This window comes from Tiliqua scincoides, chromosome 7 (genome assembly GCF_035046505.1).
Source record: "Tiliqua scincoides isolate rTilSci1 chromosome 7, rTilSci1.hap2, whole genome shotgun sequence".
NCBI lineage: Eukaryota > Metazoa > Chordata > Lepidosauria > Squamata > Scincidae > Tiliqua > Tiliqua scincoides.
In genome coordinates, this window is record NC_089827.1 from 35,501,423 (window position 1) to 35,514,179 (window position 12,757).

The 12,757-nt window shown below is 44.5% G+C and overlaps 1 protein-coding gene across 1 annotated transcript in view; it reads left to right on the top strand.

Annotated features, from left to right (window-relative positions):
- ETNK1 (ethanolamine kinase 1) overlaps positions 1-12,757 on the top strand; it is a 110,844-nt gene that overhangs the window by 68,166 nt on the left and 29,921 nt on the right. Inside the window, exon 9 of the transcript XR_010794735.1 lies at positions 4,564-4,701. The gene's annotated coding sequence lies outside the window, so the exon portion shown is untranslated. The remainder of the gene's footprint in view (positions 1-4,563; positions 4,702-12,757) is intronic.

Genomic DNA, 12,757 nt, shown 5'->3' on the forward strand with positions numbered 1-12,757 from the left:
GGCCCAATGCTATCTAACTTTCCAGTGCCGGTGCAGCCACAATGCAGCCCCAAGGAAAGGGAAGAAACATTTCCTTACCTGGAGGAGGCCTCTATGACTGCCCCCCATACTGCAGGACGCAACTTGTGCCCTATTGGCATGGCTGCACCAGCGCTGGAAAATTGGATAGGATTTGGCCATAAGGTCGGTCACGTTTGGGAGGGACTGAAGAGGAAGGCTTACCCAGGGCTGGTGCTAGAGCAGCCACTCTCCATTTTGCCCATAAGCAGGATGCTCTAGGAATGGAAATCTCCATTTCTGAGACTGCCCTTGGATTTGAGAGTTTCCTCAGGAGAGGTCGCTCACTTCTTGAAGACCTCTCCATTTCTCAAGTGCCCTTAGGAATGGAAATGTCTCCATTCCTAGCGCATCCTGCTCAAGGGCGAAATGGAGAATGGCAGCTGCAGCCCCAGCACTGGAGGTTAAGCCTGCTCCCTGTACTTTTGAGCCATTAACTACCTTACAGATCTCCTTTGGCATTGTTGAGGGAGTCCTGTAAGGCATGATTTAATGGACCTCTGAGACCTCAGAAATTGTCCGTTATTTACGTACTGGTAGGGGGAGATTTGTGTTCTTGCGACAGAGTAAGCCCTGGTAGCCGCAATGGGTCAAGCTGGACCTGCCCCAGTGATATCACTGGTGCAAGTCTAACCTGATCCTTGCAAAGCAGATCAGACCCAGGAAGGAGGTTAGGATATGATATACACTGGCACAGCTAATCCTGTCCCCTCCTAGGTCCAATCTGCCTATCCCTGCCCCATCTCTCCCCATTCCACCCCTCCTCCTGCCCCTATACTGAACTTACCTGGTCCGGCAGGCATTGTAACAGCTGCTGGCATGTGCAGGGAGCCTTTGGTCTTCCCACCAACACATCAACGACAAATGATGTCACAAAGCTCTTTATGGTGCTTTTGCAACAGCACATGCGGTGGTGTCACTAGGGTTCGCGTCACCGGTGCAGTGGGTGGGGCAACACCCCAGGTGGTGGGTATGGTGATCTACCATTGCCCTGCCCCCCACTGGTTTTTTGATTGTACCTTTTGATAGAATAAAGATATTTCAATGTGGTTTGTTTCGTTGCATTCTGCATGAAATTATGCATTGATTGATATATAATATGATGGTATTATTCTTACAAACTGTGATTTTAGTGATTTTGGTCACTAGTGGTGTCACCCCCCCCCCGGTGTCAACACCTTATTGCAGCTGTTCTCAAACATTTAGTGCCAGGACCCACTTTTTCGAATGACAATCAGTCCAGGACCCACCAGAAGTGATGTCATGGCAAGAAGTGACATCATAAAGCAAATTAAAATAAATAATTATAAACAATTATATTAAAGTAAAACAAATAAATAAGGGGAAGCCAACCCTATCCACCAAGTGAGGCCTATCAAAAGAAGCCATCATGGTGAATCTTTGGATCCTTCATGTTCAGAGGCAGTATGACATTGACTATCAAATGCTTGAGGGGCAAACTGCAAGGGGGGTTCATCACGTGCATTTAAGGGTTCTCAAAGATGTTTGACTGCCCCTATGGCAAGCAGGATGTTGCACTAAATGAACCTATCATCTGAGCCAGCAGTGCAAAATATCTGCAATGGCTCACAGCATTTACCCTGGAAAACTGATCCTACGTGCTGGAAAGAATCGTCTGTGAGGTAGCCCTAAAGATAAAGTAGTTCTGTCTTGTATTGAATCTGGCCACAGCGATCAAATCTCCTCACTTGATTCTGAAATGTGCTTCCTGCTGTTTGAGAGAAACCTTTGGCTTAGAATCCGACTGTGCAGTCTCTCTTGCATATGTCTCAACGGCGGCCCTGTAGTGGCCCCAGGCTATTAATTCCTTTTGCAAAATGGGAAGAAAACCTTTTGGGATGACTCCTCACATGCCAGGTTCATATATTCTGGCAAACTGTCAGCTACTCCTTTTTTGGTTTGTTTTTTAAAGCACATCACATTTTGTAGGGCACATACTCAGGACCATTTAGCCTGGATTAGTTGCTCAACCTTTTTGCATTTGCAGACTGGATGCTTCAAGAATGATACCTGCTTGTGTATTTCTGGAGCAAAATTCTTGACCTACAATCATGATTTCCCAGGAAGCCTCTGGCAGAACCCCCTGTTCCTACACCCTATTACGGAGCCCATTAGCATATTCTTTACCCGTTTACCCTGCCACTGCTCCCTCCTTCTCCACTTTGTCTCCCTTATGTATGCTTCTAGATTGTGAGCCTCTCAGAGTGGGGACCTGTTGTAAAGCTCCATATGCATAGATGAACGGTGTCATTGGGGGCACATGGCTGGTGCAAACCACACCAGGTGCAAGTTTCAGCGGGAGTGACATCGCACTGCCTGACTCTCCATTCAGCAATCTTCAGTCCTCTCTGGGTCCAGCTCCCTCACATTCTTGCCATCTTTTTTTGCTACTCACCGGTGATAATCCAAAGTGACTGCGCCTGTTCAGGGCCGAAGATCATCGAGTGGAGGTGGTCTGGAGGTGGGCCTGTTGCATTAAAAGCAGTGTGAAGGGGCAGAAGGTCAGGGATGATATGATCACATCATCATGTCATCCCTGAACTTCTGGAACACCAAGCTCCACATGGTAACTACCTTACCAGGTGCAATATGGAGCCCGTGGTATGCTTCTGTCATAGATGGTTCTATATACTGTAGATACGGATGGATATACTGTATGCTAATGAATATACCACATCTGCTTATGTAGCATCAAGCTGTATCAGAGTCAGTTTCAGATTACAGGGGATGGGGACACAAAACAGGACTGGCTAAAGTGTGGTCCAGTAGGTCTCTTCCTACATATTTTGTTCTGAAATGAATGAGCAGAGCCACAGATGAAGAATGAATGGTTTACCCATTCATTCAGAGCCCATTTGGACTGGGGGGGGAATTTAAGGACCTTGCAGCTCCCCCCACACACACACACACAACAGCTGCTGGAGGGTAAAAGCTCATTCCCACAGTGGACCCTCTTGCCCTGGCAGCGACCTACATTAAGGCAATAGGAAACAAGAAAAATGAAGTTTTGTGAAAATGAATGCAATGGTAATGAATGAGGGGAAAAACATATGTGACTTTAATAATAAATAGAAAATTAATGAACATTTAAATAATGGGAACGAATGTGGTAAGACTTTTTTCTTTTTTGCTCCCCCTAGTGGTGAATGGTTCTCATCACAGCTAAAACAGAATAATTACTATGTAGACCAGGAGTGTCCAAAGTTTTTGGCAGGAGGGCCACATCATCTCTCTGACACTGTGTCGGGGGCTGGGGAAAAAAAGAATTAATATACATTTAAAATTTGAATAAATTTACATACATTTACATAAATATATATATTTAAGATGGACATTCATCAGTTGTAAATGAATGTTCTTTTGAATGAAGGTCTTGCAATAGCTCAAGGCCTATAAAAGGCCTTGCACAAAGCAAGCCTGGCCTTTCCTTTGATGCCACTGCTGCATCACAGATGTGAAACAGTAAGCAGTGGAGGGAGCCCTCATCCCACAGCTCATGCGAGAAGTCAAATAGTTGCCCTCACGCTAAGAGCAGTTGCTTCGGGCCAGTGTGGGCTCCAGCAAATCTCTGGAGGGCCAGAGGCTCATTGGAGACTGGGGGCTCCCTGAGGGCCACATTGGGAGTCCTCGAGGGCCGCAAGTGGCCCCAGGGCCAGGGTTTGGACACCCCTGATGTAGACTACCAGTTTTGGGCTATTCATCTCTATGGCTTCTTCTGTGAGCAGGGCATGAAGACCTATGATGGAATGTCCCCAGCATACTTGGTGAAGATCACTTGCAGTGGTGATTCTGCTGTCTTGCAGGTGAGGTGCTGGCCCTGTGAAGGCCCCTATTGGCAAACTCACCCCCCTGCCAGCATGTGCATGGACCATGAATGTTCATATAGTGCTCAGGAGCCAGGCAAAGATGAGTGCTTCCTTGTGCCATTTCTTGCAGTGATAGTGGTGGCAGTGAAGGGGGACTCTTACCTGTCCAGGTGGATGATGGGGAGTAGCCGGAGACCCCCACTGTTTTAGGAGCTGGCCAAGCATGGGTCCTCTGTGGCTATGGGCCCCCGGCCTGTGCTCCACCAGGCCCTACCTATGGAGCCGCCCCTGATCACATGCTTTGGGGACACACACACATATCAGCAGCCGCGGTACAGCAAATGTAAATTAATAATCCCTGTTGCTGTTTCTCCCAAATGTCTCAAGCTGCAGGTCTTCGTTTCTTTGTAAAATATTTGCAAGGCTCTTCAAATTGATCAGGAACACAGCTTCTTATTGAAATCACTTGATAAGTCCCTACCATAGGAAGGCCCTAACTGGATGCTTCTTGCATTTTGCTGCTTCTGCAATGTACATCTCACCCAGTCTTATGCCACTGAGTACAGTCGCACTGCCATTCAGAAGCATTGCTGTCCCAAGGACATCCTTTGTCGCAAGCTGCACTGTGGGCCCACTTTCACTCATTCTTGACAGTACATGTCTTCTTTTCTTTTTCTAGGATAATCAAAGTAGTGGAAGGCTGGGCTACCATCATTTTCATAGCGATACAGAAGAAGGAATTTGGCTGATTCAGCTGTCATGTAGGGCTGAGAAAAGTTGCACCTGTTGACACTCTTTCTTTGACACAACTACAAAGGTGCAAGAGTAACTCTCCTCTTTCTGTTTTGCAACTCTCTCTCTTAAACAGCCCTTCTCAGATACTTGATGAACATACAGGTGGGGGTAGTAGCATAGCAAATGGGGGCAAAGGGCAATCCACTGCGGGTGACACACCCTGGGCGGGTATGAGTGGAGGCCTGTGCAACATTTGGCAGCAGATGGGCCATCCCTCTCCCAGGTTTCAAATGTCTGCAAAATGGTGGCCCCCCCCCGAAGCACTTTGTGGTGGTGCAATGGTGCAATGATGCCATTGCGTCACTGCCAAACCACTTCCAGGTGCCATATGTCACATCTATTGAGTATGGGGGGTGCAGTGACGTCACTAGGGGGTGCGGGTGGTGCGGGTTGCATGGGGTGACAGCGCACTGGGGGGTGACACGCTAAAATTCATGGTGGTTAAGAGTAATACCATCATGTTCTATACCGTTGGATGCTGAATTTCGAGCAGAATGCAATGCAAAAAACCAGAGTAAAATATCACCTTTCTATCAAAAGTTATAGCCAAAACACCGGACAACAAAAAATGCATGAAGCCCTATGGAAAGAGAAAATGAGCCATATCACGCACTTACTCACGAGTAGGTGAAGTTGCCTTACTCCATCAGAAAGGGTAGGCTGAGACAAATCCAATGACACTAGAATGGTCCTGATCCAATGAATGCAGCCGCCAAAAATACCTGAAAAGGAAGTCCCTCCTTCCAAGCAGACGAATGTATTGGGCCCTATGGAAAGTGAAATTAAACCTCACGTTGCGTTTACTCGCGAGTAAGCAAACATGCCTTGGCTGGTGGTCAGGCCAGACAAAGGGGAATGTGAAGCCACCAGAATGGTCCTGATCTGATGGAACTGGAGCTCAACAAATGCTCCAGAAGGCAGCCTCCCCCCCCCCCCACTAAAAAGGATCAAAACAAGGCCTCAGCTGATAAGGTGACCTTTTTTGAGACTTGCAAAGCCAGGTGGATCCTGACAGTGATCTGGTTTAAACAGAAGTTCTTAAATTGAACTGGGCACTGGGTAGGGCTGAAAACCTTATTGATTTTGGGAGGGGGGGTCTTATTGTAGGCAGACAGCCTGTTCCTTGGTGAACCAGGGCTGGCTTCGGCTTTTTTAATTATTTGTTTTACTTTAATTATTTATACTTATTTATTTTAATTTGCCTGATGATGTCACTTCCACCATGACAGTTCATCAATCAGTCTTTCTCCAGGCACTTAAAACAGCTTCATTCCAAAGCAAAAGACCCCTCCCTTCTCCCTGAGCGAATGAAAGAAAGATAATCACTTTGCATTTTTCCCCAGTGCTGCACTCTGGGTGAAGGGAAGGGTTGCTGACTCAGAGTGAAGCCTTTCTAAGCTCCTGGACTGATCGATGGATTGTCTGCCTAATGACTCTATCTTACATCACAAAGATCAGCAAGGCTGTTTTTAAATTGCCTAGAAAGGGGACATTGTTTTTCAAATGGATTTGCTTTAATGTAATTTTTGCCATCCACATGAGTTCTGGGAACAGAACCCTTGTGAATAATGAGACTCAACCTGTATTTCTTGTAACATAACAGAACCCTACTTCCAAGGAGGAATTTCTCTCCCCCATTTTGTCCTCACAACAATGGTGTCTGGTAGGCTACACTAAGAAATAATGACTTACCCTAGGTCGATTTATGGGTGAGTACAGATTTGAACTCTGACCTGTCAACGCCTTGCTTATCACTCTAACCACTCCGCCATGCTCTCATTGTTGAAATGGCATCTTATTTTTAAGCCTGTTTTTGTGGTGTGCAAATGACCTCCCAAAGCTACTCCCAGCAGGCCAATCCAGCTCAGCTTTATCCAAAGAAGGGTTATCGTGTTCTATCATCTACGGATTTGGCCTACGGAATACTTTCAAGGAGCTCTGATTTTCCAAAGCTGCAATTTAGCCATGAAGCTCATGTTTCTCACTGTGGAACACACTACTTCTGTAAAACATGCCATATTGGAGTCATAACTTACAATAGCTAAATTAGAGAGGGGGGAAAAGTGCTTTCTACTTAATCTGCTAAACCCCACTGCAGTGATCTGCTTTGAAATGCCCTTCTCAGAAACGTACGCAGACTGACGACCCAGGCTGAAGCTTTTGTGAATGGCTTTGCTCGCTCTTGCAGATTAGAAACAACCAGGCCAATTTTAATCTTCTCAGTATCTGTCTGTACTTACAGTTTTCATGCTGTACCATTAGGACTAAAAATGTGCCTTGCATGAAACTGAGAAACTTCTGATGCCTGCACCGGAGAAGTCTGGCAAGTACGTAGAAATGTACGTGCTCCAGGGGCATCTGAGACCTGGATAGTAGCCATCACTTGGTTATAATCAACTGTGAATGCAGATGGTTCTAAGTACAATCCTTGGTATTTCTAGGTAGGGCTGCCAAGGGCCCCCCTCTGAAACCCTGAAGACCCACTGCCAGTCAGTGTAGACCAGTGGTTCCGAACCTTTAGGAGCCCACGGACTATTGAGGCAAAAATTAAAATTGGTGTGGATCATATGAAATCCCCCACCCCCTGCAAATAAAAATACAATTAAATTTGTAATAATTAGAGAATCTTTATGAGAGATTTATTAGATTTATTATTTATAGAGATGATTTGTGGGTTGCTGCTTTCATTGCTGACTGTGGTTGTGGGCAGTCCATTCTCTGCCCTCTCTGGTAGCCTATGGGAAAACATCTCCTGAGAACTCCTCCTTGGACTACCAGAGAAGGCAGAGAACAGACCATCCACAGCTGCAGCCAACACCTCAGTGGTTGCTGCCAGTCCGTTCTCCATCCTGTCTGGTGGTCCATGGGAGAGTGCTTGCTCGGCAAGATGCTGGAAGTGAGCAAAGGCAATTTTTTTTCCTGAAACCTCGTAGACCACCTCTCAGAATCTCATGGACCACCAGTGGTCTATGGACCACAGGTTGGGAACCATTGCTGTAGACCAGGGGTGCTCAATAGGTGGATCGCGATCTACCAGTAGATCGCGAGGCAAAATGAGTAGATTGCGGAGTGCCGACCCCCCCTTCAGGTGCCTCTGGGAGGAAACGCCAGGAGTAAGGCCCATTGTACTCAATGGGCTTACTCCCAGGTAAGTGTGGCTAGGATTGCAGCCTCACAGCCTAATCCTAGGCATGTCTACTCAGGAGTAAGTCCTGTTATACTCAGTGGGGCTCAAGGTACACCAACATACATTGTACACATAAATATTATATGTTATGATGGCGCGAACATTGTAAAAAAAACTCTGGTAGATCTCCGGGCCTTGCTGGGTTTCAAAGTAGCTCTCAAGCCAAAAAAGTGTGAGCACCCCTGCTGTAGACAATGCTGAGTTAGGTGGGCCAAGGATCTGACTTGGCAGGAGACAATTCCTATGATCAAAATTAATGACTCCTTGTGGGGAGCTGCCATTGTTCTGACCAGAGAGGCAAAACTTTTTGCATGGCAGACTACAGAGCCCATGCCCATCCAGAACTGTCTGGGAGGGGGCATTGATCAGTGACCACTAGAGTTTCCAGTTCTTCATTTTTAGATGTGGATAGTTTGTGGAACATCTGAGACCAGAAATCCGCCCTGACTTCTCCTACATCTCCTCCTCCCTCACTCCATTCCCACTGCTCTGGGAAAGGATAAAGACTGGAGAAAAGAAGTAGAGAGGATTCACATCATGGGTGCTCCAGCTACAGCAGTTGCTACTCTTCCTCCCTGCTTCTGTTGATGGGTGAGGAGGCAAAGGAGCAGCATGGTACCCAAAAAGAGAGAGTTGGGCTGAGACAGCAAGTGTGTGGTTGGAAGTGATGGCTGGTTGGCAGAGGCAATAGATGGCTCTCCATTTGCCCATCTCCAGTTGCCCATGGGGCGCTTCAGTCCACTGCTTGAAGCATTTGCTTGGTGACGCTCCTAAGTGGACAGACCCTGCCTGTCTTTTTCCATGGCCTAGGAGAAACCATTGCAGGCCTGAAGAGCTCTGCCACTGATTTGTATAGGACCTGGATAAAACTTGTCAAATTACAAGCACTGTATAGTGCTGTGAAGAAAAACACATACTCAATTTTGATGCATGATTGTTTCACAGCAGGCACCATCTTACGAGAGGTATTCTCACGAGAGAGTGAGAGAGAAGGAGGAATGCCTCTTCTAAGATGGTAGCAGTTGCTCATTATTTTTGTAAACTCTTTTTTACTTTCTCTTTTAAAGAGCTTTCCAACTGATTGGGGGCACTATTTTAAATTAATCAAAATATTTTAAATTAACCTAGCCAAGTAATGGTTATAGTTTTATTCATGCATGGAACAGTCCAATGAGTATGGAAAGAGCCAGAGGACTGTGTTTGGAAGTAGTTCACCTGTGTCCAAAATAATCAGCTGTATATCAGCTGCTAACAGTCAACGATACCTTTTTTCTGTGCTATCTTTTCATGTGTTTCTTTTTATCATTGGGACCTGTGGGAGCCAACAACGCTGATAGAGACAGAAAATCTTGATACTTTTTTTTTGCAACTTTTATGTATATAATTATCATGCAGGGACAAGAGAGAAAGAGACCAAACTAAATTTGGAAGGCAAAGAAGGTATTAAAGACCATTCTCTATTGGTAATAAAGTTATTACCATTTAAAGCCAAGAGTTTCAGCTCTGCAGGAAGTGATAGAAATATGACTTGATGCTCATCACAAGAAACCATCACAGCATCCCAACCCCTTTTTAATATCCAGTGGCTCATTTAAATGGACATCAAAAGTCCAATTTTGAGTGCCCTAGTTTTTTTTTCATTTTTAAAAATGGGGCATGTTAACTTCTTAAAGAACGTATGGCAAAAGACATGCGAAAAATGGAAATGTCTGAACCATATTTTTCTGCGATGATGGTTTTACTTAGGCTGCAATCCTAACCAATTTGCATAAAGGCAATGCAACTTCAAAGAAAGGGAACAATCATTGCCCTACTTTGAGGAGGCCTCCATGACTACCCCCCAGCTGCAGGATGCAGCATATGCCCCACTGGTACAGCTATGCCAGTGCTGGAAAGTTGATTAGGATTGCACCCTTAGTGCTTAGTTCAACTAATTGACCATTTTAGTGGTTATCCTGAAGTCAAGAAATAAAAAAAAAATCTTCCTTACATTTAATTTTTTATTCATTTAAAATGGTTCTATTTTTTTTCCAGTGGCATACCCTATAGCACCACAATAAGACAAAATCCTGGGACAACAACACTTCCGGAATGCTACTAATGACACAATTCAAAAAAGTGTTTTATTGTTATTAATGTAGTTTTATTGGTATTCTATTGTCCTCCAAGGACGGTTGATGAAAAGCAGAGTATGGATTTTCTTCATAAATTAATAAATGAGTTCATTTCAAAGACACATGAGTGATGTTCTCCCAGAATGGAGCTGTTCCACCCACTCCTCCTCACTGTGGCCCCTAAGTCTTCAAAAATTCATGCTTATGGATTAGGGCAGTGGTTCCCAAACTGTGAGCTTGGAAGCCATGGAAACCACTCAAGGGAACCACGGAATCCTCATGAAAATCCCACCGCCCTATACAGTGTATAGCATTGTAGACATAATGGGGAACTACAGCCAATGGCCTAGTAGGTCATGGGAGCTACCCGTAGAAGAAGTTTGGGAACCACTGAGTTAGGGGACTCTCCATAATGGAATGACATATGGGGGTCTGCTGTGGAAGGGGGAATAGGCAGAATTTGGGGGGAACTTTGCATGAAAAGAAGTATTTTTCACTGATTCAATAAGGCATCTTTGGATTCAACCTGACTTTGGTTTCTAGCCAAAATCTGGAGAATAATCTGGAGAACCCCTATAATTAAAAATTGTTTTGAAAAGTGTGACATATTTTTCAGGTAGCCCCAAAGTTTTCGTGGTTACTGTAGGGGTACATCAGAAAAAAATAATTATTGAGAATTGTGGCCCTAAAGTGCTTGTGAATGTAAAGTGATTGTGAAAGGTTGTACAAATGTTTGAAAGTGGAATCAAATTCATTTTCCTTGTGCGTTTTCCACCACTGGCCATCTTTTGGAAAGAAGGCAGCTGTACCTAAAAATGTCCATTAGATGTCACTGCTTAACTTGGTAAATGCACTTGAAGTGAGACACTTTTAGACAACATGTTATTAATTTAAAATAAAAGGTCTCTGACAGCTTTATTCTGATGAATTATGAGAATCCCAAGCATAATTTCCAGCCTCTGGTGTATAAATTGTCATTGATTTTAATGTTCTTTGTAAAGTTGTGTCACGCAACAAATTTTCCTGCCAAGAGCTGTTAAACAGAGAGGCATCCTTTGCTCTGAGTAGTACATCAAACTTCTTAAGAGGGGTGAGTGGAACGGACTGATGGTTATCCATAAACCATTCATGGCAGAAGGTACAGGACCAATTCACACAATTATGGAGGGCATTTATGATATCTTTTGTTCTCTATTTTTGGGCAAAATAAACACAAAATGCTAAACCTAACTGAAAGCAATGGATGCAGGTAGCAGGCAAGAGTGATTCCACTCTGTTCAGTACAAGGTGTTCAGTTATTTTGTTTTTGATTGACATGGTGGTAAGGTTTGCTGCGAGAATAGCACCTTTTCCTGCTCTTGCTTTATTCCTTGATATATGGTATATATCGTGTATATGATATACGCTATTTGGTGCCCTGTAAATTTGTATTCTGTGTCTACCACTAAACAGAAAGTGACTGTGCAATCAACACTTCAGTTGCTTTCCCTACTGGATGTTTTGAGTGTGTCAGGAAGTCACTATTCTCATGATGAAACGTGAGACAGGAGCTAGTTTTTCTCCAATGCAGTTATGGCTATTTTAGAGTAAGGTTCCCTCCCGATGGTATGTGAACGCTGATTTCTATCCTTTTGAGTGTTGTGGTGTATCATAGTGTGGGGAGTTTTAATGGGCAAGTATGGTACAAATCTCAGAAAAAAAAAAAATTGGGAAACTTTAGTTTTTTAAGAGTTGGGCTGTCAACAGATTAAGGGTGCAATCCAGATTGGCGTGTATCACTTGCGCCATGTGCTGGGTGTTGTAAAGCATGTTTGCTCCACCGTGGAAGTCGGGGAGGCTGTTGTGAGGATACAAGCCTCCTTGTGTCAGATCCAGTGATGGTGAGTTTGCGCCAGCTGAGGCTGGCTGGAGTGGGGAATTGGGGAAGGGGGGGCAGACGGGGGAGGGCGGATGGGTGGACCAGGTCTGGGAGGGGGTGGGACCAGCCTCCAGCACATAGGCAGAATCCTAACTTCCCTCCCGAGCAGCCCAGTATTACACTGGGCTGCTCAGATATGTGTCAGTGATTTTGCTGGCACAGATCCAAATAGCCCCATTGTGGTGGCTGGGGCATTACTCAGGGTAAGGGAATATAAGTCCCATTACTCCAAATTGCATTCCATCCACCCTCAAACCTGCAATGGATACAGTGCAGACCAGTTGTCCTGCCTGTTCAAGCACAGGTTAGGCTTGGGCTGCCCAGCACAGAGCTGAGCTATTAAAAAATTGGTTTCAGTTCTGGTTCAGATTTATCAGAATTGTTTAACTTTCTGGTTGACAACAACTTTCAAAAGTAGTTTGATAGCCAGATCAGAGACTTGTGGGCTGGTTTTGAGTCAGTTTCAATGCATTTCATGCAGAATAACGTGATAGCAAATTATTTTGCTTCCCTTTGACACTTCATTGTAAAATGAATATACAATAACAGTTGAACTTGAGAAAAAATATTTATTATTTTTAACTGTTGATTATTCATTTTTTAAAAAGCTTTTCACAAAAATATCCAGGCACAGCATGATTTTAAAAAAACAAAAACAAACAAATAAAAGGTTAATCATGCGACTGAAAGCAGTGCCTGATTCTTGAACCACTTAATTTAAACTGCTTGACGTGTTTTGTGTTTGAGGGTTTGATACCATTTCAGATTCAAGGCAATGAGCAAATTTAATGTCTGGGTTCAGTTCCAACACGCTGAAAAAAATCTCTCTCTAACCCTGGTTTTTGGGTTTGTGTTCAGA